Below are 9,482 nucleotides of genomic sequence, written 5' to 3' on the forward strand. Positions count from 1 at the left end.
CCACTCCTCAGAAGGAAGGTTGGGCAATCTACTTCAGTAGTGATACTGCCTAGAAACCCAAGGAGGGGTTGGTATGAGTCCGGTCCGACTCAGCGGCACATAACAACAACAACAAGTCATTGAAAAGGAGCTCTGGTGGCCTAGTGCCTAAGGCATTTAACAGCTAACCAGAAGGCTGGCGGTTCAAACCCACCAACCACTCCTCAGAAAGAAGAGTGAGTAATCTACTTCTGTAGTTATATTGTCTTGGAAACCCAAGGAGAAGTCACTATGAGTCGGATCCAACTCGACAGCAGTGAGTTTGGTTTTGGGTTGGTTAGTCACTGAAAACATTTCATCAAGAAATTTCAGGTTCACACATTTTAAAAAACTGAAACTAAGGTGAAAAGGAAATGCCAACGCTTTCTAAAACCTAAATGTCTTTCAGAATAAAGGAATATTAAGTTAAGATGCTTCAAGGTAATTTTGCAATTAAAATAATGTACATTAAAATAGTACATTTGCTGGAAATAAGCACTAATATTGGTGATATTGGTCACTAATATCACCAATAACCTCCCTGACACTAAAGTCAATGGATATTTTTAGTCTTTATCTTATTTGTTTTTTCTTGTAGCTTTTTACATGTTTGATCACTTCCTATTTTTTGAAGTATTTTCTTCCTCTCGAGTCTGTGATATTTTGCCTTTCTGGTTTTCCTCCTACTTTGCTCTGGTGGCATAGTGCCTAAGGCATTTGACTGCTAACCAGAAGATTGGCAGTTCAAAACCACCAGCCACACTGCAGAAGGAAGACTGGGCTATCAACTTTCGTAAAGATTTACCACCTCGGAAACCCAAAAGGGGTTTGCTATGAGTCTAAATCAACTTGATGGTAGTGAGTTTCTTTCCTTTTTTTTTTTTTGTTTTTTTGTTTTTTTGCTAGCAGATACTTATGTCTTTTTTGTTTATCTTCCTCTAACTCTTCATTAGATGTGGGAATCTCGCAAAGCTTTGTCTTAGGCTTTCTCCTGTTCTTACTTTATTCTTCCTCCCTGGGTAATCTCATATGGAGCTTCCAAACTTTCTCACACTGTGAAACACAGAGAAAATGGCAATATTTGTATGGCCACTCAGAGTTGGAGGCTATTGGCATAAGGGCTTCAGCTGCCCCAAAGGACTAAAGGTAATCAATATCTTGCTGCTGTTGTTGTTGCTCTGTGCCATCAAATCAATCTTAGCACACACGTATTCCATTCTTGGAACTGGTGGAGCATTGGGGAGATCTGAATCCACACTCATGTATTTAGCTATGATCTGTACACAAATCTGTATGCAAATAATTCACAATTTTGTATTTTTAGCCCAGGCTTCATTTCTTAGCCCAACACCTATGGATGGAGTCCCTGGATGGTGAAAATGGTTAAGAACTCAACTGCTAACCAAAGGTTGGTAGTTCAAACCAACCCAGAGGTATCTCAGAGCAAGGACAGGTGGTATGCTTCCAAAAGGTCATGACCTTGAAAACCTAACAAAGCAGTTCTACCCTGCGACACATGGAGTCACCATGAATCAGAATCAACTCAATGCAACTAACAATAATACCTGTAGTTCAACTTGTCTATCTGAAATCTCTTCTTAGATATCTGAAAAGCACCTTAAATGCATCATGTCTAAAATTAAGCTAATGATCTGCGTTTCCCAAAACTTGGTCATCTTCTGCTGTTCTCTATCTTACCGTAGGCCATCACACCATTTAGTTTTGCAAGCTAGAATTCTAGAAGATATCCTTGCCACCTCCTTCTAACTCCCATGTCCACAACCCTGTTAAATTACCTCCTTAACATCATCTCACTTCTCCCTGTCTCTACTATCACCTGAGTCCATGCTACCATTATAGTTCACTAGATATACCTGAATTATTACATTAACTACTCAAGTAATCTATCCTTATCCACTCTAGCTTCTTCTCTAATTCATTCTCTAATCCATAAATAGTGTGATTTAAAAATTTTTTTTTGAAAACACAAATCTAATAAGGTCAGACCATTGCTTAAGGCAAAATTCCTTAACATAACCAAAAATGGACTGACTCAAAGTTATCATTCTGGTCATCTGTTGTTATGTTATAAATCACCCAAAACCTTAGTGGCTTAAAACAATTTAGCATTCTCTCTCATGATTCTGTGGGTTGATCAGCTTCAGTTGGGTCATTTTGACTTAGCATTTCTTACGTAGTTGCAATAAGAAGCTGGTTAGGGCTGCTGTGATCTGAAGGTTCAACTGAGCATCTAAGATGGCTTTTTCACTCACATGTCTGAGCATCTCTCTCTCCATGTAGTCTCTCCATGTGATTCCTTTGAGGTTCCTCAAAGCATGGCAGTCTCAGATACTTCTTACATGGCAAGTGGCATTCCCCAGAGTGCACTTTACAAGAGACGAAGGCAGAAGCTGCAAGATCTCTTCTGACCTACCTTCAAAACTCATTCAGTATCTCTTCTACCTTACTCTATAGGCCAAAAGTGAGTCAGAGGATCAGCCCAGATTCAACGGGAGGGAAAGACCAAAGGACTTGAATATGAGAAAGCCCTGTTAGTGGAGGGGGGTTACTCTTTGGAGACTATTAACCATACTTACTTCTTCAATCCCATTTTCCAGTATTTTCCCTATTGTTGTTTCTACTTTAGCCACATTAGCTTTCTTTCAGTTCCTTGAACCTGCCATACTCTGTCCTGCTAATGGAAATGTGCTGTTTTCTTTGCCTAGAATGTTCTTCCAATCCCTCTCTGCAGCCTTTGCCAAGTTAATGCCTGTTCAAATTTCAGACCTCAGTGAAGCCATCCTCATTTTCCTCAGGAAAACCTTCTCTGACTTCCCAAACCACAATCAATCTTCCCATCACTCTCATGCCACTGGGTACATTTTTAGCACTGTCCTCATCCCCACTGTATTTTTCATCTGTTTGTGTGATTATCTGATTTATATCTCTAGTTCCTCCACTAGACTAGAAGAGGAGTCATATCTGTTTGTATCCTCCTACCAGGAAGTGTGGCTCGTGGCTGAACAATGTAAAGAAATAAAGTAAAAAACAAAAACAAAAAAAACCCACTATTTACCTCCTTATAACAAATAACTTTTTTTCCTTTATGAATTATTGTTACGTTATATGCCGTCGAGTCAGACCCGACCCATAGTGACCCCTCCTTGGATTTCCGAGGCAGTATCACTATGGAAATAGATTGCCCCATCTTCCTTCCGAGGAGTGGCTGGTGGGTTTGAACCGGCAGCCTTCTGGTTAGTAGTCAAGTGCCTTAGCCACTACGCTACCAGAGTATAGTGAAGTATATGACCTCAAAACACATTCCCATATTTAATACATTGATAATTAAAGGACCCAAAGTATAAACCATTTTTCACAAATAAACTCTCCTAAATTAAAAGGTCATGTTTTTAGAAAAATTTTTTATGGTGATTTGGTCATTTAAAAAAAAAAAAGGGACCACATTTTCTGGTCTGATAGAGGCTGGTGAAACCCCTGAGACTATGGCCTCTTCCCCTGGAATTGAACTCACTCCTGTGGCTTCCAGCCAAATAATAAGCATATGGGCTTAACATTTATTTACATCAGGTAGATACACTCCTTGGAAAGATCAATCATGGGAAAACAGAAGGGCAGTGTCTGTACACATAGGGAGATGGCAGGGGCAGGAGTACATGGGACTGTTCCCATGCATCTCTGATTTTCTTTACTTTTCTTTACTCCAGATGAAAAGATACCAATAGTTGCATCATGGTTGGCCACTCACAAGCTTTTAAGACCCCAGTTGCTACTCACCAAAGTAAGATGTAGAACAATATTTTTATACATAATATTGTACCAATTGAGCTTGATGTTCTCCACAACCATGGTCCCCAGCCTGCAGGCCCAGTGACTCATACCTTCAAGGTGCTTTGTTGTGGCTAAGAAGTTATCCTAACTCTCCTATTAGATTTAAACTGTATATGGACATTTTTATAGCACATACAAATATATATGTAGGCATATTGTCAGCCAAGCCTATGTGTAGTCATATTTATATCCCCATATATGACCAAAAGTTCATATTTTTTTGCTAGATTGTACCAATAAAACTTGCAAGTGTATATAAATCAATCAATGAAATACATCCAAATTATGTAACTACTGTGGTATTTTTGTCCAATGTCCTTTGAAATGATCCTAACACTGTATTTGATTTCAATTTCTAAGCCTTAACAGCAGCTGACATGTGTGCCAAATGGAGCATTATAATTGCAGGAGAGGCAACTTCCTTCTCAATGGGTCTTGAGTACTGACAGCATAGACCACCAGAAGCATTCCACTTAAAAACACAGGCAGAATGTTACACAGACCACATGTGATTCTCCTTGCACTAAAACTCGATGTTAAATATTGCTAGGGGGACATTGGTAGTTCAATGGTAGAATTCTCACCTCCATGAGGGAGGCCAGAGTTCCATTCCTAGCCAATCATTGCAAGTGCAGTCATTACCCATCTGTCACCGAGGGCTTGAGTGCGGCAGTAATGTTGAACAGGTTTCAACAGAGCTTCCACACTAAGATTAGCAAGAAAAGCCTGGTGATCTAATTCTGAAAATCAGCCCATGAAAACCCTCTAGATCACAATGGCATTACTCTGTCATGCCTGTGGTCACCATGAGTCAGGGGCTGACTGGACAGATAGCAGCTAATGACAACTATTACTAACAATACTGGTTCCTACTATATTATTGGGAGCTCTGGTAGCATAGTGCCTAAGGCACTTGACTGCTAACTAGAAGGCTGGCGGTTCAAACCCACCAGCCACTCCTCAGAAGGAAGATGGGGCAATCTACTTCCACGGTGATACTGCATCAGAAACTCAAGGAGGGGTTGCTATCAGTCGGGTCTGATTCGACAGCACATTACAACAACAACAACACTACATTATTAATAACCTGTCCAGAAAAAGTACTCCACTAACTTTCTACCTGAAATGGAATGTTTCATTTTAGGAAGGGAGCTCACATTCCTGTTCTTAGATGGGGACACAAATAGCAAAGGGTTGGGTTGGGGAAAATACTTCCCAGTTATGGCTTTTAACTTCCTTTCCTTTTTTAAATAAAAATCTAAGTAATTATAAATGGTATTATAAACCAAAGTTCATTATGAAAACGTGTATTCTATCTTTGTTCTTTAATGCTAAATGCTTTCAACTGCTAAAAACATTGGGTCTACTGACAGAATTTCTCTTAGTACCTGAAATAATTCAATCACATATTTACTTCTTCTCCACCCACTACAACATCTGTACCATGAGACATGGGTTTGGTCAATCTTCTTCATTGTGCCTGGCACACTGTGGTGCCAATAAATTATTAAGTGAATGAACAGCACTGGTCTTCTAGAATTAGACCTTGGGTACTAAGCCTAATTTGATTTGACCAATATGAAAGAGTATAAAAAACAAACTTTATGAAGATACTTACTTGATATTTTTAAGAAAAGATATATTCTGTCAAAAATGCAAAATACATGTCTAATATTTATCCTTTTCAATTCTATTTCTTGCTTCATAGATATTATGTACTATATGAAATTCATATTCCTGATTATTTAATCTTACCAGATAAGAAAAATACGTCTTCTACCTTAAAACAGAAAGAGTATTTTGCTAAATCATTAAATTTCTATGGTTGCTAAAATTTGTCTAGAATGAAACTGCTTTTTCTCAGTGACTGAAGTGGAACTCGTAACTTATTGCATAGTTTGAGGAATCTTATCAGCATGCATAAATGTATGGTAAATGATAAAACCAGGTCAATCAGCGTGATGACTTTTTTGGAATAATTTAACCACTCACTCACTGCTGTCCAGTCAATTTGACTCACAGCGACCCTTCCTTGGGTTTCCGAGGCAGTATCTCTATGGAAGTAGATTGCCCAATTTTCCTTCTAAGGAGTGGCTGGTGGGTTTAAACCTCCAGATTTCTGGTTAGCAGTCAAATGCCTTAGGCACTATGCCACCAGAACTCCCAATTTAACCACTGTTTTGGTTATGTGCCATCGAGTCAGATCTAACTCATAAGTGACCCCTCCTTGGGTTTCCGAGGCAGTATCTCTATGGAAGTAGATTGCCCAATCTTTCTTCTGAGGAGTGGCTGTTGGGTTTGAACCACCGGCCTTCTGGTTAGCAGTTGAGTGCCTTAGGCACTACGCTACCAGAGTTGACTAAAAATACAACAACAAAAATGATCAAAGACAAAGTACAGGGTATAGGGCAGTGATATCCAAATTCTGTCTCTTAATAAATTGGCAAATGTTTTGTCTTAAAAAGGTGACTTGGTGAAGTTGAAATATTCATTGATGAATATTTAAACCTATTCTAGAATAGGTTTAATTTAGAGAATGATACAATATTAATATCAAATTTTCTATTAAAGGAAATTCCTCCTCCAGGAGTCCTGTAACACAAGCTTAACACTGACCAACCAGCATGACTTCTGGGTTTTCTGTGCGTGACTCTCAGTTCCATTTTGTACCTGATTTCATATTCATCCATCACACTGAATTATTCACAGCAAAACTTTTTTTTCCCTTTACCCTGCTTCTTTTTAAGTGTGAATAAAGATCTAGATTGCTAGTTTTCAAGTTGTTTGTTCTTAGGTGCTGTTGAGTCCATTCCAACTTACAGCAACAGAAGGAGCTCTCATGGCATGGTGCCTGAGGCATCTGACTGCTAACCAGAAGAATGGCGGTTCAAACCCACCAGCTACGCCTCAAAAGGAAGGTTGGGCAATCTACTTCCATAGTGATATCACCTCCGAAACCTAAGGAGGGGTCGCTATGAGTCGGATCCGACTCAGCGGCAGTGAGTCTGGGTGTTTTTAATGTACAACAGAATGAAATGCTGCCTGGTCCTATACCATCCTCACATTGGTTGCTACAATTGCACCCACTGTTACAGTCACTGTGTCAATTCATCTTGTTCAAGGTCTTCCTCTTTTTTGCTGACCCTCTAATTTAATAAGCATGATGTCCTTTTCCAGGGACTAGCCCCTCTTGGTAACATATGCAGAGTATGTGAGAAGTCTTGTCATCCTTAATCTAAGGAGCATTCCGGCTGTACGTCTTCTAAGACAGATTTGTACGCTATTCTGGCAGTTCATGGTATTCAATATTCTTTGCCAACAGTATAATTCAAAGGCATCAGTTCTTCTTCAGTCTTCCTTATTCATTATTCAGCTTTCATATGCATATAAAGTGATTGAAAATACCATGGCTTGGGTCAGGTGCACACTAGTCCTCACAGTGACATCTTTGCTTTTTAACACTTTAAAGGGGTCTTTTGCAGCAGATGTGCTCAATGCACATCTGATTGTCTGATTTCTCAACTGCTGGCTTTTATAGTCATTGATTCTGAAGCCAAGTGAAATGAAATTCTTGACAACTTCAATACTTGCTGTTTATTATGATGTTGCTTATTGGTCCAGCTGTTAGAATTTTTGTTTTCTTTATGTTGAGATGTAATCCATCCTGAAAGCCATTAGTAAGTGCTTCAGTCCTCTTCACTTTCAATAATCAAGGTTGTGTTACTTGTAGATTACAGGTTATTAATGAGTCTTCCTCCAATCCTGATGCCGCATTCTCCATATAGTCCAGCTTCTCAGAGCATTTGCTCAGCATACAAATTGAAATGATACAACCCTGATGCACACCTTTCCTGATTTTAAGTCATGCATTATCTCTTTATTCTGTTTGAACAATTGCCTCTGTGTTTCATCAATGCACTGGTTCCACATGAGCACAATTAAGTGTCTGGTCCCATTCCTCATAATTTTATCCGTAATTTGTTATGATACGCACAGCGCACAGTTGAATGCCTTTGCATAATCCATAAAACATTGAAATATTTCTAACATTCTCTGCTTTCAGACAAGATCTATCTGACATCAGCAATGATATCTACCTGTCTTTTCATGTCCTCTTCTGAATCCAGCTTGAATTTCTGGCAGTCCCTTATTTGCTGTACCTGTTTTTAAACTGTTGTCAGCAAAATTTTATTTGCATGTGGTATTAATATACTGTTCGATAATTTACACATTGTTGAATTATTTTTCTTTGGAATGGCCCAGATACGGATCTCCTCCAGTCAATTGGCCAGGTAGCTATCTTCCACATTTCTTGGCAGAGACAAGTAAGAGCTTTCCGTGTTGCATCAGTTTGTTGAAATATCTCAATTGGTGTTCCTTCCATTCCTAGAGCCTTGTTTTTCCGCAATGCTTTCACTGCAGGTTGGACTTCTTCCTTCAATACCATTGGTTCTGGATCATATGCTACTTCTTGATATGGTTGAACTTCAACCAGCTGTTTTTGGTACAGTGACTATGTGTATTCCTTCCATCTTCTTTTCAAGTTACAGTGTGTTAAATGGAAATTTTAAATACTAGATAAGTTCAACCTGCACTACAGCTGCTCTAATTCCAGATTTGAACTTAGAAAATGTTTTGTTACAAGCAATATGGTCTGCTCATATTTTAAAAAGCATTAACTTTCTGTTTCCTTGGGTTTTTAAATTTTCACCATATCTAATTGAAAAGGAGAGAGATGACTTAAAGCTACACTTCCGAGTGCCATATTTGCCAACAAGATGGATTGACACAGTGGCTGTGACAATGGGCTCCAGCATGGCAATGATTGAGAGGCTGGCATAGGACCCAGTAGTGTTTTGTTCTGTTGTACACAGGTTTGCTATGAGTCAGAACCAACTCGATGGCACGTAACAGCATTTGACCGACTTCTTCAGTACTCTAAGTGGTTACTTAAAGTCTTGCCCTTCATTTTCTATAACTCGTGGCCCCTCCTTATTCTACTGGGAATCAACTAAAAAGGTTAAAACAAAGATAGTTCTGTGAATAGATTGAATAGTTTGTTAAATAGATTACTCTTTCTTTCTCCAAACCCCATTGCCATCAAATTTTTAAAATTCTATCTTGAGAAGAAAAATAAATAGAAACACATGCTGTATTATTTTGGATTACTTTTCAGAAGTTCATTTCAACATCAACAGATATGCATCAAAAATATCTCATCTTCCCCTCAAACCAAAAGTTAGGTTCTTCTTCTTCATTCACAACTAAATCCAACACATATTTCTTACAAATTGGAGCAATAAGGAAGGGTAGGTATTCCAGACAAAATAGGAATGTGCATTAATGAAATTCATTGTGGTAAAGTACTCCCCCGATTCAACAGAGCACTGGTGGGTGAATGGTAGGAGACACATATTTTTCAACCTGAGCCCTTTCAAGGACAGTTACCAAGGTGAGCAATATTCCCAGTTCCTCAGCAACCTAAAAGGATTTGTGAATGATTGTGAAAGGTCTGCACCACCGCCCAGCTGCGCTTAGGGGTTGCTCTTAAGAGAGGAGCAAAGCCCAGCTTGGGAAATTCATGTCACATCCTTTACCCCTGGTCCAGAAGTGAT

The 9,482-nt window shown here is 39.0% G+C and overlaps 1 protein-coding gene across 1 annotated transcript in view; it reads right to left on the minus strand.

Annotated features, from left to right (window-relative positions):
• The window catches only part of PIP4P2 (phosphatidylinositol-4,5-bisphosphate 4-phosphatase 2), an 86,760-nt gene that overhangs the window by 76,814 nt on the left and 464 nt on the right, over window positions 1-9,482 (minus strand). The gene's annotated exons all lie outside the window — the stretch shown is intronic.

This window comes from Orycteropus afer, unplaced genomic scaffold (genome assembly GCF_000298275.1).
Source record: "Orycteropus afer afer isolate SDZICR_OR568_19922 unplaced genomic scaffold, OryAfe1.0 scaffold00222, whole genome shotgun sequence".
NCBI lineage: Eukaryota > Metazoa > Chordata > Mammalia > Tubulidentata > Orycteropodidae > Orycteropus > Orycteropus afer.